This window comes from Marmota flaviventris, chromosome 6, assembly GCF_047511675.1.
Source record: "Marmota flaviventris isolate mMarFla1 chromosome 6, mMarFla1.hap1, whole genome shotgun sequence".
Classification (NCBI taxonomy): domain Eukaryota; kingdom Metazoa; phylum Chordata; class Mammalia; order Rodentia; family Sciuridae; genus Marmota; species Marmota flaviventris.
The window spans coordinates 132787677-132815171 of record NC_092503.1 but is presented as its reverse complement, the minus strand read 5'-3'; the positions used below and the strand labels follow the sequence as shown (position 1 = coordinate 132815171).

At 40.0% G+C, this 27495-nt stretch overlaps 1 pseudogene; it reads right to left on the bottom strand.

Moving 5' to 3' along the window:
• On the bottom strand, positions 1-22750 carry LOC114079479 (thyroid receptor-interacting protein 11 pseudogene; annotated as a pseudogene).
• Positions 22751-27495: the final 4745 nt, after the last annotated feature.

Sequence of the window (27495 nt, the reverse complement as noted above, 5' to 3'; positions counted from 1 at the left end):
TTATTCAATGATTTTCTGCAAATTCTTAATTTCTTCATCTTTCTTCTCCATCACAGAAGGCTGCAATTGACTACATTCCAGTTTCAAGTTTTCACACTGTTCAATTATTTGTCACCTTTTCACACTGAGCTGCTCTTTTTCCCACTTCAAGGTGTCTCTGTCATTTTCTGACAAAGATCATTTTTTATTTATGTTTTTTATTTGATCCTCAAGTTCTCCCATCTTTGTTGAAGACTCTAATTTTTAAGTTTGTAGAACCTTAATAGATTTTTCCATCTCACTGATTTTAGACTCATCAGTTATTGTAACTCCTGAGTCACCTTGTTCTGATTTTCAAGTTTTTCAATCCCTTCTTCATAGTCATTTAATTCCTCTCGATACCAGCGACTTATCTCTGCCAGTTTCTGTTGATGTGAATTCTGCAAAACTGACATTTTCTCTGATGATGATCAAGGTCTTGACTTTGGTTTTGTTCACATATTTTGTAGTTTGCAGATTTCACCTTTTTTTTGTAGTTCGCAGATCAGAATTATGTGTTCCCTTTGCCTGAGCTATATCCCTCCAATGGCCAACTTGAGATTCAAGTCTTGAAACTTCAATTGATAGTCTACTGATTTCTTGCTGTGATGAAATGATGTCACTGAAGTCCATGTCATCACCGGGAAAAGCTGAAAAATGATCTCATTACCGAATGAAGATGGGACAGTGGTTGCTGGTACAGCTCCTGAATCTACTGACTGCAGCGTGGACAACTCATCTTGTAGTACAAACTGTCTTGCTTTTAGTTGCCTGATTTCTACTTCTTTCTCTTGCAGTTCATTTCAGTAATTTGCAGATTGATGTGGGATATGTACCTCTGATGCTGCATACCTTCCTTCCAGCTCAGTACAATAGTTTTAAAGTCTTTCATTATCATATCTGATCATCCATTTGGTACCTTCAAGGTTCTTTCTCCAATAATTAGGTAAACCTGCTTCTACATCCTCAAAATTGTCCAGAACCTCATCCTTGTTGACATTGGAGATATGGCTGGTGAGGGAAGCTAAGCTGCCCTCCACCTGACCCAAGGAGTGGCCCAACCAGAGCCTAGGACGCTAAACAAGGACAACACTGCCACAATTTCAGTGAACCATCATACCCTCTCTGAAAACCACCTCAGTCTCTATCCACCTCTGCTATGAACTCCTGGAGCACCAAGGAGTCAATTATGACCCAAGCATTCAGAATTCCGTGAAGGGTGGGCCTTTGCCAACCATTGTGTTGTGCCTGGAATGGCAGAGTCCTAGCCTAGGCTTGCACCATTGACTCCCCACCAGTGGCCCAGTCACCCCGACTGAGCCTTGGCTCCTTCCCTCAACTTTCTGCCCTTGGGCTTGGGTGAGTTCTCCCTCAGCATTGGTGACTTGCCCCAGCTCATGGTCTGCTCCTGCCACCTGTGTTAGGGTTAGGGGGGCCATATCACCCCTACCTCATTCTTAATGAAAATAAACTTGAAACTTTCCCACTAAGATCATGAACAATCAATGATATCCTCTCCTAAAACCCCTCTTTAACATCTTCCTGACTTCTTAGCTAATGCCTCTCATGTGCCAGGTGAGCACCCTACCACTGAGCCCCAGCCCTAACCACAAAACTGATGCTTTATTAATGGGTTGGGAGTTCATCTCAGTGGTAGAGCATTTACCTACCAGGTATGCAGTCCTAGGTCTTATCCCTAACACCAAACAAGATGATTTTTTAGAAAGAATTATTTTATACAGATAGTATCAGTATATATATATATATATATATATATATATATATATATATATATATATTGAAATGTATCGGATACTATTAATCTAAACCACAATGAAGGCAAATATATATATATATATATATATATATATATATATATATATATATATATATATATATATATTGAAATGTATCGGATACTATTAATCTAAACCACAATGAAGGCAACAATGTGAATGCAGGTTGCCAAATCAAGTCATCACTAATTACCAGGGAAAGGCCTCATTACTACTGGGCTGAGGAGAATGATACTGAAGATCAGAGACTCCTTTTCCACATGCATGCCTTGTAAACCTAATGTACTTTTGTGATTTGTATAATGAGATGTTCTTTCTGTAATATAGACTTATTTATAAGATTAGGACTTATATGACCCAGACTAATGTATGAGACTGGGACTTCTAATTTTTTCTTATAAATAAGTCCTAATCTTATTTATTTACTTACACTCGAAGCATAGCTTTTAAGCTATAAATTTAAAACAGATGTATACAGGAAACATTGCTTTCCTCCTAATTTTTTCTGAAATATCAGGCTGTCTGCTTTACCTGCTAACTTAGTAAAGCCTGTGGAGTGCTGATGATCTCTTCTCTGTCCTGTCTTTCCAATTGCATCCTGTGGTTACAGGCAGCATGTAGTATGTACTCTGGTGTCTAGTGGTATGGCAATGCCCTGGCATATAGAGCTGGTCCATCCAGAAATCTAGAGGCAGCAAGTAATTTTTTTTTCCAAAAATATCCTTCCTTGCTGGGGCTCTGGCTTTACCTGGGTCCCCCTGGGAGTATCTGAAGCCTGGGCAGGACAGCCTGGATCCTACTCAACTGCTCTAGTTAGTCAGGCCATGGATTTCTTTATACTACATCTTAAATAGAGCTTCTATTGGAATAACATTCTGTGCTAGGTTTGGGATTTGAAAAGTAAGATATGATTATTAATAACAAAGGAATGAAAGGACCAAGATGGGAGACAAAGAACCTGTTAGCCAGAGCACAGTGTTCCAGCAGTAGTTCCTCTCAGTGACCTCCTTTCCAACAGCCATCAGGAGGAATTGCCCCTGTTTGTTCTCTCTGTGGAGCTGGAGAGAAGCAAGCTCTCCATGGGAGATAGTGTCTCTGGCTCTGGTGCTCAACCCTGAGCTTCTGATCTCTGCTTCCCTCAGGAGCCCTCAGTCTTTCTCTGGCTTTTATTGCTACAATGGAAGACAACAGACTGGGCAATTTATAAAGAAGAGAGGTGTTTTTTAGTTGATTTTTTTATTAATTCTATTCAGTTATACATGACAGCAGAAAGCTTTTTGATTCATTGTACACAAGTTGAGCACAATTTTGTTCTTCCATTCCTCCATCTTTCCTACCTGCATCTCTTCTTCCTTTCTCTTCCTCCCTCTTTGCCCAATCAAAGTATCTCCATTCTCACCCCCCAATCCCCTTCATGGATCAGCATCCACTTATCAGAGAGCACATTAGGCCTTTGGTTTTTTCAGAATTGGCTTACTTTGCTTAGCGTGATATTCTCCAATTCCATCCATTTACTGCAATTGCCATAATTTTATTCTCTTTTAATGCTGAGTAATATTCCATTGTGTATATACACCACTGTGTCTTCACCCATTCATCTATCCAAGGGCATCTGTATTGGTTCCACAGTTCAGTTATTGTGAATTGAGCTGCTATAAACATTAATGTGGCTGTGTTTCTATAGTATGCTGATTTTAAGTCCTTTTGGTATAGACTGAGGAGTGGGATAGCTGGGTCAAATGTTTGTTCCATTCCAAGTTTTCCAAGGAATCTCCACACAGCTTGCCAGATTGGCTGCACCAATTTGGAGTCCCACCGGCAATGTAAAAGTGTGGATTTTCCCCCCCACACACATATTTTTCAACCCTTATTGTTCTTTGTATTCTTGATAGCTGCCATTCTGACTGTAGTGAGATGGTATCTTAGAGTAGTTTTGATTTGCAGTTCTCTAATTGCTAGAGATGTATTTAGGGTAAAAATGGGAGTTCATAACCCACTTGAATCTAATGTATGAAATATGATATGTCAAGAGCTTTGTAATGTTTTGAACAACCAATAAAAAAAAGAAGAGATGTTGAACATTTTTTATATATTGTTGATTGATTATATATCCTCTTCTGAGAAGTGTCAGTTCAGTTCCTTGGCTCACTTATTGATTGGGTTATTTGATTTTTTGGTGTTAAGGTTTTAGAGTCCTTTATATACCATATAGATTAGTGCTCTATCTGATGTGTTTGTGGTAAAGAGTCACACTCATTTTGTAGGCTCTCTATCACCTCACTGATTGTTTCTTTTGCTGAGAAGATTTTTGGATTGAATCCATCTCATTTATTGATTCTTTTTATTTTAATTCTTGTGCTATAGGATTCTTATTAAGGAAGTTGGGGCCTAATCCTACATGATGGAGATTTCGGCCTAGTTTTTCTTCCATAAGGCACAAGGTCTCTGGTTTAATTCCTAGGTTCTTGATCCACTTTGAGTTGAGTTCTGTGCATGGTGAGAGATAGTGATTTAATTTCATTTTGTTCCATATGGATTTCCAGTTTTCCCAGCACCATTTGTTGAAGAAGCTATCTTTTCTCCAATGTAGGTTTTTGGTGCCTTTGTCTAATATAAGATTACTGTAATTATTTGGGTTAGTCTCTGTGTTCTCTGTTCTGTACCATTGGTCTACAAGTCTGTTTTGGTGCCAATACCATGCTGTTTTTGTTACTATTGCTCTGTAGTATAGTTTAAGGTCTGTAATAGTAATGCCACCAGCTTCACTCTTGTTGCTAAGGATTGCTTTGGCTATTCTGGGTCTCTTATTTTTCTAGGTGAATTTCATGACTTTTTTTTTTTAATATCTGTGGAATGTCATTGGGATTTTGATTGGGATGGCATTGAACCTGTATAGTGCTTTTTGTAGTATGGTCATTTTGACAACATTAATTTTTCCTATCCAAGAAAATATGAGATCTTTCTATCTTTGAAGGTCTTCTTCAACTACTTTATTAGTGTTTTGTAGTTTTCATTGGTGAGGTCTTTTACCCATTTTATTTGATTGATTACCAAGTTTCTTCTTTTTTGAAACTATTATGAATGGGATAGTTGTCCTAATTTCTCTTTCAGTTGATTCATCATTGGTGTATAGGGATGCAATTGAATTATGGGTATTATTTTTATATGCTGATAATTTTCTGTATTGATACATGAGTTCTAGAACTTTTCTGGTGGATATGTTGGGTTCTAATAATATCTCAATAAATGCAGAATTAGCATTTGACAAGATAGCATCCAAGACACTAGGAAAATACTTATTGTAGAAAACATACTTATTTTAGGAAAAATACTTATTGTAGGAAAATACTTCAACATTATAAAAGCTATTTTTGTTAAGCCCAAGGCCAGTATCATCTTAAATGGGAGAAAACTGAAATTATTCCCTCTAAAAATGGGAATAAGACAGGGATGCCCTCTCTCACCACTTCTATTCAACAAATGTCCTTGAAATCCTACCCAGAGCATTAGGGAATAAAAAAGAAAGAAGAAAGAAAAGAAAGAAAGAAAGACAACATTAAATGATACAAATAGGAAAACAAGTGCTCAAACTTATGAATAATTCTTAGTACATGCAAATGGCAACCAAAGCCAAAATGAAGTAAGAACCTCAAATTGAAGGTCAATGTAGGCTTGTAAGATCATTCATTGAGACCTTGGAAAAACAGAAGTGGGTGCCTCACTGATTCTTTCAGAGAAAGAGAACTGATAATTTAAAGTTTGGGCCTCTCATATTATACCTGTTAAAAATAGGTCCTTGGGCTGGGGATGTGGCTCAAGTGGTAGCACGCTTGCCTGGCATGCATGTGGCCTGGGTTCGATCCTCAGCACCACATACAAACAAAGATGTTGTGTCCACCGAAAACTAAAAAATAAATAAATAAATATTTAAAAAATTCTCTCTCTCTCTCTCTCTCTCTCTCTCTCTCTCTCTCTCTCTCTTTAAAAAATAGGTCCTCTAGGACTAGGGTTGTGGCTCAGTGGTGAAGCACTTGCCTCACATATGTGAGGCACTGGGTTAAATTCTCAGCACCACATATAAATAAATGAATAAAATAAAGGTACATCAACCACTAAATTTTTTAAATAGATCCTCTAGGAAGCTTAAAGGGCCTAGCCCACCTACCATGATCCTTCAGCAACCCAGAGTAGGGAGAATCTTATCTTAGAGACATTTGTGGTTGGGCATTGGCTATGTGGAATACACTTAGAACTTGTGGGAGATCCATGAAACGTTAATGTAATTGCTGTATAAAAACACCACTGTTTGAGTTAAAGTGAGCAAAAATAATACACAAAGGAACAATGATTTTAGATCTCAGACTGCTAGGTGTGATGTGAGGGGCAAAATTCTAAGATGATCTCACATCCTCAGCCCCTAGAGGACTTGCACCTACCTCCAGCTCTGTGATTCAACAGTAATGCCCCTTTGAAGATGTGATTATGGTCCTCAATCAACTGACCTTAATGTGGGGAGATTGGCCAGGTGGACCTTATGCAATCATGTGGGCTTCTTAAAATTGCTTTCTAGGTGGTGGCAAAAGATGGAGACTGTGATCTATCCTTATTCCATGGAGAAAGACCTGCAGGAAGCCTCCATCAGTGGAGAGATAGCAGGAGAACACAGCAATAAATTACACCAGCAGCCAATGGACTTGAAAATGATCCTGATATGAGTTGAGATCTTTACTCTGACCAACACCTTGGCTGCAGCCCAAGGAAGCCCAAAGCAGAAAACCCAGTTATGTTGGGTCTGAACTTGGGAACCTTGGACACAATAAACTGGTGATGTTTTAAGCCACTAATTTCTGGTAGATACACAGGGCAATCAGACTGAGAAAACTACTCAGTCAAAAACCCATCATTCACCATGGGACAAAGAAGGATTATTCAGAGCTCCAGATAATTAAACCAGAAACCATGAAGAAGCATTTCCAGGCAGTGGGCCTGGACCTACTGCTTGGGCTGCACAAGCATTTTATGGGTTTTGAGGTGACACAGAACAAGAACAGTCATGGTTTCCCCACTTCAACTCTTTCCTGTAAGAGACTCTGTGGTGGTTGCCCTATTTCTGCCCCATGGTTGTAAGTGAGCAAGGGAGGGACAAGGAGCCAGTCCCTTTTGTCCCCATGTCTTCAAATGAGTAAGAACCTTACCAAGAAACCTCACCTGCATCCAGAACTCACTCAGATGACAGTGAGACTCTGGAGGCTTGGGAGGGTGAGTAACATTTTCAAGCAGGAAGAATGTACATGTTTTGTGGCTGGAAGTCTGACTCTGATGGTTTCAAACACCATCCCTATATTTAACATCTCTTTCATTGAAAAATGGTCTCTGTCCCATCCTTGGGCCCTGGGTGGCCTGTGTAACTGCCCTGGTGTGGAAGCAATGCTGAGTGATATCTGATGTTGATTTGAGAAAGCCGAGGTTCTGCCAGCTTCTTGGGGCTTTCTCCATTTTCAGTCCTGTAAGAAGCCCCTTCTCTGAGTTCACCATGTGGAGAGGTCACATAGGGACACTAGAGAGAGAAAAAGACACCAAGCTTCTAGTCACTCTGATCCTTCTTAGTCCAGGATGAGACTTGGGAGCAAAGGAGACTTTGAGAGGATCTGGCCCCAGCCACTCTCTGATACAACCACAGAGAGAGAATAAAGACAGCTTCGCTGTACCATGTCAGACCTTGTGTTCATGAGAAAAATCAGCCATCCTTTATTTTTTTTAAACAATGAAAGATTAGGACAGTCAATCAAGCAAACATCACCCAAGAGGATTTCCAACATAGCAGAAACATGGAAACAGATAACACCCTAGCCTCTAAATTGAAATGATCTTCAAGTACTCAAAAAAGAAAATGGAGGACAAAATGAACATTGTTGGGATCTATTATGAAGAGAACCTGAGCTCAGAGGACAGACAAAAAATACCCTTTGCTTCATGGCTCCATTAAGATAAAGGACTCCAAATGATGTATCCATTCCTTAAGTACTTACTCTCAAAACCATATTTCTTTCCTGTGCTGGTTTTAACCCCCTCCAAAGTGAATCATTATGGGTTTTTGGGGGGGTAGAATTTTTTTAATCCTGGGGAAAAACCATAGCAACTTTCATAAATTGAAAAAATAAATAAGGCCTGAAACAATTGTACTTATATGACATTCTGAAAATTGAAATAATCTGAGAAACATCATGGCAAAATCAAGGGTACTTCTGTGCATGTAAGATATTAAAACAAGTGACCACAAAATCTGGTGCAAATTCTAAGCTTTGATGAATCCTAAGCAGTTAAGAAATACTCAAAAGTAGTAAAGGAGAAAACATATATATTCGTGTTTTGCCTGCACACATAAATAATAAATATTAACTCAGTGTTTGGACCTCATGTGGTTTTCTTGTCTGGCACTGCCTGAAATGCACACTGGCTTCCCCTCTTCAGTTGTTGCTATATGATGAGAGGCAATCTCTCTATGCTTTTTCTGCTAAATGAACTCAATAATCATAAACCACAGGGAACATTCGATGAAGGGTAGGTGAAAAGTCTTTACACATTAACAAAAGTACAAAAATGTTTGTATTGCTAACCAAGTAGATAGTAGATAGAGCTCTGAGTGTGTTGATATTTTTGTCTTTCTCTGAAATATATATATATATATATATATATATATATATATATATATATATATATATATAAGCTTTCAATTATAATTTATTGTTGAACTCACTTCTAAATCATATTTCCTCTCTTTCTTTCCCTGCTTGGTCTCTTACTCATATGATCTTTCACTTTGGGTTCCCCAGGACCTGCCCTCACCCTAGCATACCTGGGCCCTGCAGGAGGTGCTGTGATCATCCAGAGGGAAAGAGGAAGGGATACAAAAGAAGATCCAGAGAACTGGTTTAAAAGGGGCCTTCCCTTACATCACTGGTTTTCAAGCTTCAGGTTAGAATCTGACAGCAGAAGCCAGCCTCTGACAGTCTATCTCTAAATGGTGACAATGCTACTTGCTTTCAGAGAGAAGAAAATATACACATTATAACCAACCAGTAATTATGAGCACTAACGATGGTTATTTAGAAGGGCTGAGAACAAAGAGGAGTGTTGTGCAAGCAGGTGTACTCTACCACCTGTGGCCCTGCTGTGCAGTATTTGCATCCAACAGGCAGTATCCATGTTCCTCCATCACTAACCCTGTCAATCATATGATGTCTCCAGGACTCAGGTATTTCTGGCTCCAACAGAGAGGTCAGATTTTAATGTCATTTCTAATCTTAAAATCATGAGGCTTATTACATCACTTTGATTATCTGACTTTTAAATATTCATTCTACATAGTGTGCTTTCATAAATCTCATATAAAAGTTAAGACTATATTATTCAAATTGTTCTGATACTGAAAATTGCCTTCAATAGAATATTTTCTCAAGCAGAATAAATAATTAAAACTTACAAAATAAAATAGGTGGGACAATTATATTTAAAATCTAAAAGATATGTCATATGGCTTCAAAACTTTTCAGAATACAGATATTATATATACTCCCATTGAAACAATTGTACATTACCATGCATTCTGGGATTAACTAAGCATTGATTATGTTGAAGTTAAATTTCACACATTTGAACGTTTAATATGAGAAATTAAGAATAACAGCAATTTAAAATGATGTCTATTAAGATGCACTGATTAGCCATTTTAAAATGGATGTTCTATCATTCATTTTAGGCAAGCCAACACTCTGCATGTAGATTTGCACAGTGGAGATTTTGTAACTTAGTAACATCTTGGATAGAAGTCAACTTTTATTAGCATTGTCAAGTTCTTAATAAATTCTCATAAAATATTTGAGCTTATAATCAATTTTAATGGAGGAGCAGAGGTCCATTAAGTTGCTTATAGTCAAACAAAAATCAGAATTGTGCATCTTTTTCCTATGACAATTCATCAAGAAAAATTTTGTGACAACTCTTACCCAAAGCACCTCATAATCTGACATTTATGACCTTTGATTTGATGGTTGAATCCTTCTTTAGTTAGAATCAGAAGAAATTTAACACAAAGAAAAGTCTCTGTGGATATGATATTGACCCCAATGTCCAACTTAAAAGGTGATGTGGTCTCATTATTTAGATTTCATTCCAGAAAAGACACGGTTGTGTAAAAGTAGAAGTTAGAATGAAAAATAGCCATTATTCCAAACCTGGAAGCACCCTACAGAGTGGAAGCAGTAATGCAGAGATTGAGAACCCCCAGCTTAAGAGATAAAATCCACATTGATGTTGTGGTTCAGGAAGTTGAGGAGGCTGTGGCCAGATTACCGTTTGAAGAAGGATTTGATTTTCAGTGCCTGCTTCACACTAAATTGACTTCCCTTTATCCACAGTATTGGGTGTGTGCTTGTTTATTTCTTAGCATCCCTTCCCAGTATTATTCTCAGGAAAGAACCCTAGTCTCATTGCACAGAATAATGATTAAAACTAATGATCAACCATGCCAGGAAGATTCTGAGATGTGGCACCAGAGCATTTTGACTATGGAAGGCAACAGAGTGAATTAACAATGGAAGTCTTCATGAAAATAAAGTTATTATTTACCCTACAATTTAAGATAAACAAGAAAAACTTGACACTCAGCCCCTCAAATGTTGCTCACTTGGTGGTTGACCAAACAAGCCTTTCTTATAAATGAACTAGAGAGAAGATAGGAAACAGCTAAAAAAAAATCCCAAAAGTTGTAAAAATTAAAATCTATATCTGACAATAAAAGAAAAAAAAAGTAGGCCAGAGCTCCAGCATCCCCACAACCATTAACAATAACAAAAATGTTCCACACAGAAAACTTGTTCTTCAATATACACTCTCATTACAAAAAAGTATTTGCAGAATCTTAGAGAAATATCTATTTTACTTTAATATAAATTTGATTAAAAAATCAAGACAAGCTGATACTTTAAAAGTGCAGAAACAACATTAAGTCACACCAGAAAGTATCTGCTACTAGGATAGCATGAGGGATGGAAATTTACCTGGGAGTTTTCAGAAAAGAAAACAGGAAACAAAGAATTGCCTTTTCCATTAATAGAGGAGAAAGAGAGGGAAGAGAAAGAGACTGTTCAGCTGAGCATAGACCCAAAAAGAAAAAATTTCTAGTGTGACAGGTGGGGAATATATGAAATGAAAAACTTCGGAGATCCAACATGGCAGAGGGCGCGGAGAGATCAAGTCTCTGACCTCTTCAGCTGCGCGGGCATAGGGAGCCGTAAATTGTCTAAATGCTCTTTGCTCAGGATCACTAGGCAATGCTGAGCTGACGTGGATCTGGGGCGAACAGTCTGGGCCCTTCAGAACACACACACCAAGCCCGGATCGGCTGCATTCAAGCTACAGTTCGCCTGCTTCTCGTGACTCAGCACTAACGATCCCGCTGAAATAACTGGTTGGCCCTTCTGAACTTACAGAGGTAAAAGCCAACAGAGCCTTCATAGGCAGTGGCCACAGGATTGAAACGGGGATTGGGAGAGACAGTCAGGACCCACCCGTTGCATTGGTCACCAGGCAAAGGGAACGAACGGTTGCATGGGATACCACCTTGGCAGAGAACTGACGTCACGGGCAGAGGAGATAACTTCACTGAAACCAGCACGACAGGTGTGTAATCCCCTAGCCATCTCTCTCCACACAGCGGAGAAAACTTAAGGGCCCCTCCCAGCTCTCCTGTGAGCACAATAGCCAGGCCGAGGGAATCAGGAGTGGCGCAGGACTCAGGGCACGGAACTCCCGGCTACCGCTCCCACCAGTGCTGACAACTGAGGTCTCTTGCACCAGCTACCGGGGGCATGGCTACCGGAGGGCAAGCAAATTCGCTGGGGGTTCTCAGCCCCAAGCTCTACAAACTTAGGGGCTGAGGGAGGCAAACAGGGAGAGTGTGCCCAAGCGTTCATGAAAACAGGGCTCCCAGGAGCAGCAGACCTGGCGTGTAGCCAGTATTGTGGTGAGCATCACAGGTGAACGGGGCCTGGCTTGAGGAAACACAAGAAAAGGCCCTAGACACTCAGGATTGGAGACCCGTCCAGTCTGGGAGGAAGAGGTGCTGCACAGTGATTGGTTCCCACCTATTGAGAGGAGAAACTTGGCCCAGTGGGCACAGCTCCACCTACTGGAAAAGAAGTTAATCGAACTCTATGACTGCATTTATTATTATTATTTTTTTCTTTTTCTTTCATTTTCATTTTTTTGTTGTTGTTCTTTAACTTTTTTAATGTTTTTAATTTTTTATTTTATTATTATTATTATTATTTTAAATTTTAATTTTCATTTTTTATTATCATTACTAGTTTTGTAAAAAACTTTTTTTCTTTCTTTATTTTCTATTTTTTTCTTTTGTCTTTTCAATTCTTTTCAATTTTCTTATTCCCCTTTCCTTGAATTCTACCTGCCCACTCTCATTCTCTTTAGTGACTTCTTCCCTTCCCTTCTAATATCTTTCCTCCCAAGCATCAAATAAATTTATAAGAGTAAACAGTAACTCAGCAGTCAAACAGAACAAGAAGTAACATGAGCAGCATAAAAAAGCAAGGAAGAAAAGGAGTACAAACAATGAAGGACAGCCTAAATATTCAGGAGGACCTAGAGTCATCAGAAAAATGGTCATATAAAGAACTCAAGGAATACCTTAGACAGATGGAATGGAACCTTAAAGAGGATACGAGACAGCAAATCCAAACAGTGAAGGAACACATTGAAAATGAATTACATAAACAGATAAAAGAAGAAGTTAAGCATCTTTATCAGGAGATAGAGATTATAAAAAAAATCAAACAATAATTCTAGAAATGAAGGAAATGATAAACCAAATTAAAAACTCAATTGAGAGTATCACTAACAGAGTGGAGCAAGTAGAAGCCAGAATGTCAGATAATGAAGACAAAATATATCATCTTGAAAAGAGTCTAGCCAACTCAGAAAGGCTGGTAAAAAATCACAAGAAAAATATCCAAGAGATATGGGATAACATAAAAAAACAAACTTATGAGTCATTGGGATAGAGGAAGGTACAGAGATTCAAACCAAGGGAATGAGTAACCTGCTGAAAGAAATAATTACAAAAAACTTTCCAGAAATAAAAAAGGAAATGGATATACAAATTGATGCATACAGGACACCGAGCACACAAAATCACAATAGACCAACGCCACAACACATTGTTATGAAGATATCCAATATACAGAACAAAGAGAAAATATTAAAAGCTACAAGAGAAAGGAGGCAGATTACATTCAGGGGTAAACCAATAAGGTTAACAACGGATTTTTCATCACAGATGCTGAAAGCGAGAAGATCCTGGAACAACGTATTTCAAACACTGAAAGACAATGGATGCCAACCAAGAATTCTGCATCCAGCAAAATTAAGCTTCAGGTACGACAAAGAAATAAAAATCTTTCATGATAAACAAAAGCTAAAAGAATTTGCAGCCAGAAAACCAGCATTGCAAAGCATCTTGAGCAAAACACTACACGAGGAAGAAATGAAAAACAATAACCAAAACCATCAGTGGGAGGTGCCTCTGTAAAGACAGAGGGCGGGGGGAAATTTAATCATGGAGAAACAAACTAAATTTAAAAAAAAGAAGATAAATAATCAAACATGGCTGGAAGTACAAACCATATATCAATAGTAACTCTAAACGTTAATGGCTTAAACTCTCCAATAAAGCGACATAGGCTGGTAACATGGATTAAAAAAACAAATCCAACAATATGCTGCCTCCAGGAGACACATCTGATTGGAAAAGACATACACGGGCTGAAGGTGAAAGGTTGGGAAAAAATATACCACAAACACAGTCCTCATAAGCAAGCAGGGGTGGCCATCCTCATATCGAATAAAATCGACATCAAGACTAAGTTAATCAAAAGGGATAAGGAAGGACATTATATACTGTTAAAAGGAACCATTCACCAACAAGACATAGCAATTATCAATATTTATGCACCAAATAATGGTGCTGTGACATTCATAAAACAAATTCTCCTCAAGTTCAAGAATCAAATAGACCACAACACAATAATTGTGGGTGACTTCAACACACCTCTATCACCACTGGACAGATCCTCCAAACAAAAGTTGAATAAAGAAACTATAGAACTCAATATCACAATCAATAACCTAGACTTAACTGACATATATAGAATATATCAACCATCATCAAGTGGATATACTTTTTTCTCAGCAGCACATGGATCCTTCTCAAAAATAGACCATATATTATGCCATAGGGCAACCCTCAGTAAATATAAAGGGGTGGCAATAATACCATGCATTTTATCTGATCACAATGGAATGAAACTGGAAATTAATGATAAAAGAAGGAAGGAAAAATCCTACATCACATGGAAAATGAACAATATGTTACTGAATGATCAATGGGTTACAGAAGACATAAAGGAGGAAATCAAAAAATTCTTAGAGATATATGAAAATACAGACACAACATATCTGAATCTATGGGACACAATGAAAGCAGTTTTAAGAGGGAAATTCATCGCCTGGAGGTCATTCCTCAAAAAAAGGAAAAACCAACAAATAAATGAGCTCACACTTCATCTCAAAGCCCTAGAAAAGGAAGAGCAAAACAACAGCAAATGTAGCAGAAGGCAAGAAATAATTAAAATCAGAGCAGAAATCAACGAATTTGAAACAAAAGAAACTATTGAAAAAATTAACAAAACTAAAAGTTGGTTCTTCGAAAAAATAAATAAGATCGACAGACCTTAGCCATGCTAACGAAGAGAAGAAAGAAAACTCAAATTACTAACATATGGGATGAAAAAGTCAATATCACAACAGATGCTACAGAAATACAGAAGACAATTAGAAATTATTTTGAAAACATATATTCCAATAAAATAGAAGATAGTGAAGACATCGATAAATGTCTTAAGTAATAGGATTTGCCCAGACTGAGTCAGGAGGATACTCACAAATTAAACAGACCAATATCAATGGATGAAATAGAAGAAGAAGTCAAAAGACTACCAACCAAGAAAAGCCCAGGACTGGATGGGTATACAGCGGAGTTTTACAAAACCTTTAAAGAAGAATTAATACCAATACTTTTCAAGTTATTTCAGGAAATAGAAAAAGAGGGAGCTCTGCTAAATTCATTCTATGAGGCCAACATCACCCTGATTCTGAAACCAGACAAAGACACCTCAAAGAAAGAAAACTACAGACCAATATCTCTAATGAACCTAGATGCAAAAATCCTCAATAAAATTCTGGTGAATCAGATACAAAGGCACATCAAAAAAATTGTGCACCATGATCAAGTAGGATTCATCCCTGGGATGCAACGGTGGTTCAATATACGGAAATCAATAAATGTTATTCACCACATCAATAGACTTAAAGATAAGAACCATATGATCATCTCGATAGATGCAGAAAAAGCATTCAACAAAGTACAGCATCCCTTTATGTTCAAAACATTAGAAAAACTAGGGATAACAGGAACTTACCTCAACATTGTAAAAGCTATCTATGCTAAGCCTCAGGCTAGCATCATTCTGAATGGAGAAAAATTGAAGGCATTCCCTCCAAAATCTGGAACAAGACAGGGAAGCCCTCTCTCACCACTTCCGTTCAACATAGTTCTCGAAACACTGGCCAGAGCAATTAGACAGACGAAAGAAATTAAAGGCATAAAAATAGGAAAAGAAGAACTTAAATTATCACTATTTGCAGCTGACATGATTCTATATCTAGCAGACCCAAAAGGGTCTACAAAGAAACTACTAGAACTAATAAATGATTTCAGCAAAGTGGCAGGATATAAAATCAACACGCATAAATCAAAGGCATTTCTGTATATCAGCGACAAAACTTCTGAATGGAAATGAGGAAAAACACTCCATTCACAATATCCTCAAAAAAAAAAATTAAAATACTTGGGAATCAACCTAACAAAAGAGGTGAGAGATTTATACAATGAAATCTACAGAACCCTAAAGAGAGAAATAGAAGAAGATCTTAGAAGATGGAAAAATATACCCTGTTCATGGATAGGCAGAACTAACATCATCAAAATGGCAATATTACCAAAAGTTCTCTATAGGTTTAATGCAATGCCAATCACAATCCCAACAGCATTTCTTGTAGAAATAGATAAAGCAATCATGAAATTCATATGGAAAAATAAAAGACCCAGAATAGCAAAAGCAATTCTAATCAGGAAGTGTGAATCTGGCAGTATAGCGATACCAGATTTCAAACTATATTACAGAGCAATAGTAACAAAAACACCATGGTACTGGTACCAAAACAGGCGGGTGGACCAATGGTACAGAATAGAGGACACAGAGAGCAATCCACAAAGCTACAACTATCTTATATTTGATAAAGGAGCTAAAAGCCTGCAATGGAGGAAAGATAGCATGTTCAACAAATGGTGTTGGGAAAACTGGAAATCCATATGCAACAAAATGAAACTGAATCCCCACCCCTCGCCATGCACAAAAGTTAACTCAAAGTGGATCAAGGAGCTAGATATCAAATCAGAGACACTGCGTCTGATACAAGAAAAAGTTGGCTCTGTTCTACATATTGTGGGGTCAGGCTCCAAATTCCTTAATAGGACACCCATAGCACAAGAGTTAAAAACAAGAATCAACAAATGGGACTTACTTAAACTAAAAAGTTTTTTCTCAGCAAGAGAAACAATAAAAGAGGTAAATAGGGAGCCTACATCATGGGAACAAATTTTTACTCCTCACACTTCAGATAGAGCCCTAATATCCAGAGTATACAAAGAACTCAAAAAAATTAGACAGTAAGATAACAAATAACCCAATCAACAAATGGGCCAAGGACCTGAACAGACACTTCTCAGAGGAGGACATACAATCAATCAACAAGTACATGAAAAAAATGCTCACCATCTCTAGCAGTCAGAGAAATGCAAATCAAAACCACCCTAAGATACCATCACACTCCAGTAAGATTGGCAGCCATTATGAAGTCAAACAACAACAAGTGCTGGCGAGGATGTGGGGAAAAGGGTACTCTTTTACATTGCTGGTGGGACTGCAAACTGGTGCGGCCAATTTGGAAAGCAGTATGGAGATTCCTTGGAAAGCTGGGAATGGAACCACCATTTGACCCAGCTATTGCCCTTCTCGGACTATTCCCTGAAGACCTTAGAAGAGCATACTACAGGGATACTGCCACATCGATGTTCATAGCAGCACAATTCACAATTGCTAGACTGTGGAACCAACCCAGATACCCTTCAATAGACGAGTGGATAAAGAAAATGTGGCATTTATACACCATAGAGTATTACACAGCACTAAAAAAATGACAAAATCATGGAATTTGCAGGGAAATGGATGGCACTAGAGCAGATTATGCTAAGTGAAGCTAGCCAATCCCTAAAAAACAAATACCAAATGTCTTCTTTGATATAATGAGAGCAACTAAGAACAGAGCAGGGAGGAAGAGCAGGAAGAAAAGATTAACATTAAACAGATACATGAGGTGGGAGGGAAAGGGAGAGAAAAGGGAAATTGCATGGTAATGTAGGGATACCCTCATTGTTATACAAAATTACATATAAGAGGTTGTGAGGGGAATGGGAAAATAAACAAGGAGAGAAATGAATTACAGTAGATGGGGTAGAGAGAAAAGATGGGAGGGGACGGGAGGGGGGATAGTAGAGGATAGGAAAGGTAGCAGAATACAACAGTTACTAATAGGGCATTATGTAAAAATGTAGATGTGTAACCGATGTGATTCTACAATCTATATTTGGGGTAAAATTGGGAGTTCATAACCAACTTGAATCTAATGTATGAAATATGATATGTCAAGAGCTTTGTAATGTTTTGAACAACCAATAAAAAAAAAGAAAAACTTCATTGTCAAAAGAGCTGTCTGGAAGTGATTTCCCATGGCAATGCACTTATTCACCAAGCTGGAAACTGCCCTTTATCTAAGAAATCCTTCACCAGAGCAACCATTAGCCAAAGTTTTCACCTTCCCCATGAAAGAAATCCCAAACTGGCAATCAATCTGGGGTTTGAGTAAAAACATTACATAATGCTGAGCTCCCTGCTCAAGGTTTTACATGAAATTTTCCTTTTATACTAATCAGAAAAAGTCAAATCTTATGTTGTCCTAAATTAATGGGTACTAGAATTCAGTAGGTCTTGAAACGTTTAAATGGGCCCAAATGCCAGAAGTGTGGAGAAGCCCCTTGTTGAACCTAACCTATTAACCATGGTGTCATCTGCATGATCAATTTTATAATTAATAGTTTGTGATGCCACATCAGAAACTCAAAATATTGTAAATATTTTTGGTAAACATAATATTGTAAACATTTTTGGTATAATATATAGAAAAACCTAGTTTTATAAGTTATGTTTCAGGGAAATAAATTCCTTCTCTGTCTATTTTGGTGCTTATTGAACTGAAATTAGTTGAAGGAGGATATTCTAAGGTTTTTTTTCTCACCTCGGCTCTTCTTCGCCCTAAGTCAGGTAAGAGCATATAACACCATTTGGGAAGAAAAACCTTCCCAGAGTAACACACACTTCAATTGGCCCCTGCCTCCTGAAATGGAGAAGCTCCTTTGGAATTCTGCCCTGGAAAAGCTGTGACTCAGAGGGAACTCCACACATACACTGCTGTCATTGCTCCAAGTTAAATTTCATGAGTGGCCACTGTTAGTTCACCTGCCCATGGAGTCATATTGAAATTCTCTCTAGTTAAGTCCCAATCCCCACAACTGGACTGTGACTAAGCTTTCTGAAATCAAGGAAGCAACTTTTATTTTCTGTGTCTAATCTGACCCAGCAGCACCTGGGAGAACTTTGCCACTGAGCTACCCTCTCCACCATTTGCTTATTTACTTATTTTTATTTTATTTATTCCAAGATAGTTTCAAACCAAGTTGTTGAGGCTGACCTCAAAATTACCATCATCTTGCCTCAGCCTCACACATTGCTGGGATTTCTGTCAACTGCTACCATGCCTGGCGGCCCACATGGTTTTAAAGCCCATATTCTAGACATTAAACTTCAATCTTGTCTGAAAGAGGTAAAATTATTTTCTACTTAAAAGTCACAATAAGGGCTGGGGATGTGGCTCAAGCGATAGCACGCTTGCCTGGTATGCGTGCGTCCCAGGTTCAATCCTCAGCACCACATACAAACAGAGATGTTGTGTCCGCCGAAAACTAAAAATAAATAAATAAATATTAAAATTCTCTCTCTTTATCTATCTCTCTCTCTTTCTAAAAAAAGTCACATTGATACAAATTCAGCAAATCTCACTGTGCCAAACCACATCAAAGTCCAGCTTCCACATACCCAGATGGGGGTTGACACTATGTTACACCTTACTGCAGCTAACAACCAGTATTCCTGACTTTTGTAGTGCAAACCAGACTAGTGTGTTCTCATTCCTTCTCCCTGTGCTTAATTTCAAACTCACCTAAACCAGAGGAAGGGAGATGTTCCTCTTTCCACCTTGCCACACTGTCGTTCAGATCAGCCTAGTGACCCTCCAAACTTTTCTTCTCAAAGACTTGATTCTGAAATGAGCTCCTTATCTCCCCCAGCTTACAGCATCAGCCTCTTCTCCTGAGAGCTCAGGGAATTCACTTAGCCCCATATCTTGCCCATCCCACCACTCTTTTCTGTTTTCAAATTTTATTGTAATTGCACAGTGGTACACACCTGTAATTCCAACAGCTCAGGAGGCTGAGGTAGGAGGATAATAAGGTGAAAGCCATCCTCATCTACTTAGCAAGGCCCTAAGCAACTTAGCAAGATCCTGTCTCAAAATAAAATTAAAAAAAAAAAAAAGACTGAGGATGAGGTTCAGTGGTAAGTGTCCCAGGGTTAAATCCTTAATACAAAAAAAGTATTATAAATTGACAATTTAGCATTGTACATATTTATGGGTTACAATATGGCTTATGAACACAATATGGAATATAAATTACCTCATATATACATTATCTCAAACACTTATCATTTTAATGAAACATTGGAAATTTACTCTTAATATTGTTCATCAATTATTTACTATTTTCATCATGCTACATAATAGAATTAAATAAAATCTCTATATCTCTCCTGTCTGAGATTCTGAACACTTTGACCTTCATATCTCCACATCTCCATCCTCTAGCCTCTTTAGCCACCATTCCATTCTCTACTTATTTGAGTTGGTTGCTTTAAATTCCATATATAATTGAGATATTGTCATATTTGTATTTTTGTGTCTGGCTTATGTCATTTAACATAATGCCCTATGCATTTATCCACATTGTCATGATGTCAGTATTTCCAGATTTTATGGTTGAATAATGTTTCATTATAGATATATATCACATTTTGTTTTTCTGTTCATCTATTGATAGACACAGATTATTGTCATGTCTTGGATGTTGCGAATAGTGTCCAATCAACGAAGGCAAATATCTCTTCTTATGAATTTCATTCCATGTGAGTGTGTAACCAGAAGTGGGATTTCTGTATCATGTGGTAGATCTATTATTAGTATTTTGAGGAACATTCATAAAATTTTTTATAATGTTTATACTAGCTTACATTCTCACCTATGGTCCTAACTTTCTGCAGGGTCTACACATGTAAAGACTTCAGACTAACTTTCTCTTCCCTTTCTCAATGAATAAAGTTTACCAATGTGTAAGTGTCCCTCTTCTGTTCATGGAACAACTTGAAGCTTGAGCTCTATCTGCCTTCTTAGAAACTTGGGAGTTTTGATTTAGGAAGAAGTGTGTTACATGCATGCACATGTGTGGGTAAATACATAAGCACATTGACTCTAAACAGCAGTACATTTATCTGAACATTACAATTCTTAAACTGACAAAAACATATACTCTACATACTTAAAAGGGAATATATTTTATATCTAGAGGAGGATAGGTAGGAAATGGATGACAAATGAGACATCAGCTGAAATTAAAATAATTTTCCATTCCAACTTTACTGTATAATGCTCACAGTTTTTCCATGGATGTTCAGATTGTAGGCCTGTCAGTGCTCTAGAGCTTCCTAGCTCATGAGGTGAGCAGCTTGTTCTGCAATGTGCTTACATAATGTTGTGCTTCCCTTTCTAGAGGAGTAAAACAAGGGGTCCTTAGTTCTTAAGTTAAAACATCCAGAATTCTAAGAAAAATAAACATTTTGTCTTTATACCTCAGTTATCTCTAGTATCTCATTAAAGAGATGGTAGCTGACTCATAGAATGGTTGACTTCTTCTTTTGAAATTGGGTGAAGGTTCTATTCTGCCAGGAAAGACTTCCCTCTTTTGTCTTCTGCCAGAAAAGCAAAATTAGCAATTGTGTGATCTACTGTCCACTGCAATCAACAAGAAATAACTCAAAACCTGCAAGAGCCTTATATTTTATGTAAGTTGAATTCTTGTCCATTCTTATTTTTGCCTCAGAATCTTCTGCCTGTACTTCTTGCTTATGATATCTTGAACCTGGTGATGCTACTAGTATTTCTCAGAGGCAAATAAATCCCAACTATAATTGCTTTTAGTGTCTGTGAAATTAAAATCATCCTCTCACTCCCAACTCCTGTCTGGATTTAGTGCCCCACAGAAAAATTCTGAGCTCTTCCCCTTTGTTAATATCTAACATTAGAAAATTCTACATTGCCACTCCTACAGCAAGGCTGATGTGTGAAATAGACAGAAAGCACTGGTTGAGCCTGATTATCAGGTCACTTTCTGACACTGGTTTCACTGATCACACAAACCTTTTTGGACCACCTTTGTGGCAGAGGCTGTGACACTCCAGTGAAATCTCTTCCCCAAGAGGTTGCACAAGAATCCTGGGGGTTCTCTCAGAGGGCTTTGTGTATGAGAGCCTAGAATCAGGCCAAGTGGAGGAACCATAAGTTCAGCACCACTGGCTAGATATTTCTGCCCCTGCAGGTCAATGGAAGGGACAGTTCGACATTTGAGCCCGAAGGATTTCTGGACTGGAACTGGGGCCAGGCAGCAGATGCAGCAGCATCAGCCACCATAGCCACTGTCACCAAAGTGGGGCCTGACTGGTGCAGAGGGTGCACTATGCTGGAAGTTCCCTTGCTCACTTGCTCCTTCCCTCTGACACCCATATTCAGGGACTCCCTCCCTGCTGCCTTCCCTAGAAAGCAAGGGGCCCACTCACCTGCCCTTAAACTTCATTCAGGCCTGGGTGCAGTGATCTCCTAGATTGGCTTTCTAGGAAAGGAGGGGGCAGCTCGACCGAGTTAGTGGCATGTTGCTGCGCTCCAAGTTCCCACCACAACCCGCTGAGTTGCCTTGGATGCTCCACTGCCCTCAGATGTCTGCAGTGGCCGCTCCCTGGGGCCTCCAAGAACCTAGCTAGGCTAGTTCACTGACTGGGCCAACTGTCAGCAGAGCAGGGCCCTGCAGGAGCAGGGCAAGAGGGCAAGGCCGCTGGGCCTGGTGCTACCTGGGATGATCCTCGCGTCCACCTGGTGCTCGCCAGCCCTGCAGCCCTCCCAGGTTCGCTGCCCCTGCAGAGCCCCCAGCGCTGGCAGCTGGATAAGGGTGCATAGGGCACCCGGCCTGCCTGGTGCGACCAATTGTGGACAGCGCCACCTAGCGGGACTGCAGGGTGGTGCTTGCAGGGGAGTGACAGGTGCTGGGTCCAGGGCCCTGGAAGGAGCAGGAGTGCCATGAGGGGGAACATTGGACAGACCACCAGCAGAACCAACTCCACTTCCAGGGGCTGAAGAAATTGGGGACACATGGGTTGAAAAGTACATACCCTCATGGGGTTCGGTCCCAAGATCTCCCCTCCTAACATGACCACAGAGCTCCTGCTTGATTTGGATCTTGCTGGCATGCCGCCTGGAAGGAAAGCTCCTCTGCTGGCCTGTGCAAGGTGACTTCACTATGCTGTCAGTCCGCCTGTCCCTGAAACCAGCAGATATCTGGAGACCGGCCAGGAGAGCATAGCACCACCAAGCGGGTCCCTTGGCATGCAAGGCTGAGAGGCCTACAGGGGACACAAACAAGTGCACTCTCCTGCCAGAACCTAGAATCTCCAGGCATTTGTTTTGGAAGTGGATGGATGCGGGACGCTTCCACGCTGAGTGCCAGACTCTCCCCTGCTCTGCAGTCATTTCTCCCAAGCATTGTTGACACATTCAGGCATTTTATTGACGAGTCGAAACCAGGGATTGTTTGAATGCAGTTCAGGTTGGAATGTTTGGGGACAGTGAATGTCTGCAAACTCATGTCCTTGCCATGATTTTGGTATGGGTTGCAGAAAATTGGATCATCTGGAGGGATCAAGGTGCAATGAGCCTTTTTGTGGTTCTTCTTGTCTTTTTTTTCCTGTTACCACATATTGTATCCAGGTTTAGCTGTCCACTGAAAGTGGAGTGTTACTCTGCCTCTTCTTGAAGAGGAAAGGATGCTCACAATTATCCCAGGGCATGAAATCAAAGGAGAACATGCATGAGTCTTTGTTCTGTAGTATTTTCTGAGGCAGGCTCCCTGGAAGCATGTAAAATTAAGTGCCCTAACAATAGTGGTTCATTAGGGAAGTCAAATTCCATGTGAAGTGGGCATCCCAGAGGTGTGTTGTCCGTGGTTGGTCGCAGCAGTCAGGCAGAGCGTCCTACACACCTCCAGTGCTGGCGCCTGGCAGCAGCAGCAGCAGCAGCAGCAGCAGCAGCAGCCACCTCCACAGCCCTCTGTTGCCAAAGTGGGGCCTGGCTGGTGTAGAGGGTGCTCTGTGCTGGAAGCTCTCTTGCTCTCTTGCTGCTTCCCTCTGACAACCATGTTCAGGGACTCCCTACCTGCTGCCCTCCCTAGAAAGCAAGGGGCCCACCCACAATCCCTTAACCTTCATTCTGCCCCGGGTGCAGTGATCTCTTAGATTGGCATTCTAGGAATGGAAGGCCACCCCTACCAAGTTAGTGGGATGTTGTTGAGCTCAAAGATCCCACAACCCCGTGAGCTGCCTTGGATGCTCCACTGCCCTCAGATCCACAGCGGCTGCTCCCTGGGGCCACTGGTAATGTAGGCGAGTTCCCTGACTGGAACAACTCTCAGTGGAGTCAGAACATGGAGGAACAGGGCATGAGGGCAAGGCGACTGGGTCTGGTGCTACCTGGGATAATCCTCACATCCTTCTGGTGCTCGCTGGCCCTCCAGCCCTCCCAGGTTCGCTGAACCTGTGGAGCCCCCAGTGCTGGCGCCCAGATCAGTGTGTGCGGGGCACTCTGCCTGCCTGGTGCAATCAACCACAGATGGCGCCGCCTAGCAGTACTGCAGGGTGGTGTTGGCAGGCGAGTGATAGCTGCTGGGTCCAGGGCCCTGGAAGGAGCAGGAGTGCCCAGAGGGCACATTGGACAGGCCATCAGCAGAACTATGCTCCACTTCAAGGAGCTGAAGAACTTGGGGCCGCATGTGTTGTAAAGAATATACCCTCTTGGGTTTCCGTCCCAAGGTCTCCCCTTCTACCTGACCACTGAGCTGCTGCTTGGGTTGGAACTTGCTGAGATACCGCCAGGAAGGAAAGTTCCTCTGCTGGCCTGTGCATGGTAACATCACTATGTTGTCAGTCCACCTGTCTGTGACACCTGCAGATATCTGGAGAGCAGTCAGGATGGCATAGCAGACACCAAGCAGGACCCTTGGTGTGCAAGGCCCAGAGAGACCCATAGAGGACACACACAAGTGCACTCTCCTGCTAGAGCCACGAATCTCCAGGCCTTTGACTTGGAAGTGGATGAATGAGGGACACTTCCACTCTGAGTGCCAGACTCTCTACTGCTCTGCAGTCATTTCACCCGAGCATTGTTCACACACTCAGGCATTTCCTTGACAAGAATCAAAACCAGGGTGATGGGGCTGGGGATGTGGCTCAAGCGGTAGCGTGCTCGCCTGGCATGCGTACGGCCCGGGGTTCGATCCTCAGCACCACATACAAATAAAGATATCGTGTCTGCCAAAAACTAAAAAATAAATATTAAAAAAATTCTCTCTCTCTCTCTCCCTCTCTCAAAAAAAAAAAAAACCAAAAAAAAAAACAAAAACAAAAACAAAATCAAAACAAAAAAACAAACAAACAAAAAAAAAAAACAAAAACAGGGTGAAAGGCTTTTTCAGTGAAGTTCAGGTTGAGATGTTTGGGGAAAGTGAATGTCTGCAAACTCATGTCCTTGGCATGATCCCTTGTATGGGTTATAGAAAATTGAATCATCTGGAGATATCAAGGTTCAGTGAGCCTTTTTGTGGTTCTTTCTTTCTTTTCTTGTTTCTTTTCTTTCTGTTGCCACTAATTGTATCAGGGTTAGCTGTCCACTGAGAGTGGGGTGTTACTCTGCCTCTTCTTGAAGAAGAAAGGATACTCACAATTATTCCAGGACATGAAATTAAAGGAGAACCTGCACCAGTCTTTGTTCTGTAGTACATTTCTGAGGCAGGCTCCCAGGCTGTATGTCAAATTAGGTGGCCTAATTGTAGTTGTCCAGCAGTGAAGTCAAATTCCATTTGAGCTGTGACATCCAGAGGTGATAAAAAAGAGAGCTGGTCCTTGGCACTGCCTTTTCTCCCTTTCCCCTGTTTAGCATTTGTACCATTTGATGTTTCTTTGAGAAAATGAGGAAGAGGCGGTGCAGGAATATCTTAGTTGTTCTCATCTGCCTGAGGAGCCATGACAGGTATTGACAAAGGTGGCTTCGCTATAACATATTCATCTGGTCAAAACTCTTGTGATATATCTTTATAGTCTTTTTGTGGTTTTCTTGGATGTTTTCCCACTATGCTGTGTAGTGTTGCGTGGAGGAGGCTGTTTTCTCTTCTTGTCAATATTCCTTTGAATCTTTGGATAATAGAAGTTAATTGGTTGTCAAGAGCCTTCACCCAATCTGTGAACTCCTCACCTGCTAGGATCAGTTGGCTGGTAACTGGAGGCAGGTGGGGTGCAGATGGAGGAGGTCTGGATCAAGGCTGTGGGCTATGTATCTGTATGTGGAAAGTGGAAATCTCTTTCTCTGCTTCTTGATGATCATGCCAGCTACTTCCTTCTGCCACACTCTCCTGCCACGATGTTCAGCCTCATCTGAGGTTGCAAAGAATGGAGCCTGCTCTCTATGGACTGAGACCTCTGAACTCGTGAGCCCCCAAAGAAAATTTTCTGCCCCTCAGGTCATTCTGATCAGATCTTGTCTTCACCAAAGCAAGGAGCTGACTACTCTAGGCTTTAGTGGTATTGTTACTCATATGGAACTGACATTTTTGGCAAGTTCCATTTAATATAAAAGAAAATAAAAATTATATAAAAATTGACCAATGAAGAAAGTATCTATCGCTTCACACTCCTTTGATAACTATCCCTTTATGCTGATACAAATTTCCTAGGAGTATAATTGTATGGTTATTATAGAACTGAGCACACATCCTATAATGCCTTTGATTTGAACAACAAAAGGAATTTGGGACCTTGTCAAATATTGGCAAATACCCTGAACAGATAAAGACTTCACAAATAGGGAGAAAGACAGAATGAGAGTAAGGACTGCACCTTTCTTTCCTGAAAACTACAAGTTTCCTAAAGATATGTCAACAATTGTTAGTGTCCATAGGTAAAATGAAAACCTTATGAACTGGAAGATATGTGGATCATTTGCATATCCTGACTAGAGTTTAGTACTTTGTCTTTCTGGTATGAATATGGCCTGTTCCAGGGTAGCCCTGGGCAATTCTGAATCCAAATATGAGGGAATGCCAGATAATCAAACAACATGGACGGTCAATATTCATACAAAATATACCAAGTGGAAAGAAATCCTCTGCATATTGCATCCCAGTTGCAAATTTGTCTCAGTGCTTGAAATACTACCACTACCCTTCATCTTCACAAAGGCAGTTATGGAATTAATTTATTTTTATAGCTTTCTCTATACTTCTTTTTATGAAGCTTTAATAATTATTTAACCATTAAAATTATTTAGTGATTAGCAAAAGATTAAATTTATTAATTATTTTTATTTCCTTTCTGAGTTAATGAAAACTATTCCACAAAATCACCAGAACTTTCTCCAGGATTTCCATTTGACAACATAATAGTGAATATTGGAATACACAGAGTTGAAGACACCTATTCATAGGAAACTGTCAAAGTGGTATGGATTTTCTCTTCCCTGGGAACAAGGCTTCTTGATTCACTGCACTCAGTGAAGGGTAGCTGTGCTTGGGATGGTGAAGAATCTCAAGGCAACCTATGTTCAAGGCTTGGTCCCCAGGGCAGGGTGATTGGGAGGTGGTGCAAGTTTTGAGAGGTCAGGGTAAAGGGAAGTTCTCAGGTCATGGTGCATATGCCCCAGAGGAGATTGTAGCCCTGGCCTGTGCTCTAGCGCTTCCTAGCTCATGAGGTGAGCCCCTTGCTTGGCCTTGTGCTTCCATCATGTTGTGCTTCCCTTTCTAGAGGAGCAAAGCAAGGGGTCCTTGGTTCATGGGTGAGAACATCCCAAATCCTAAGAAAAATAAACATTTTGTCTTTATATGTAAGTTATCTCCAGTATCTCATTAAAGGGATGGAATGCTGACTCATAGAATATTTGACTTCTTATTTTG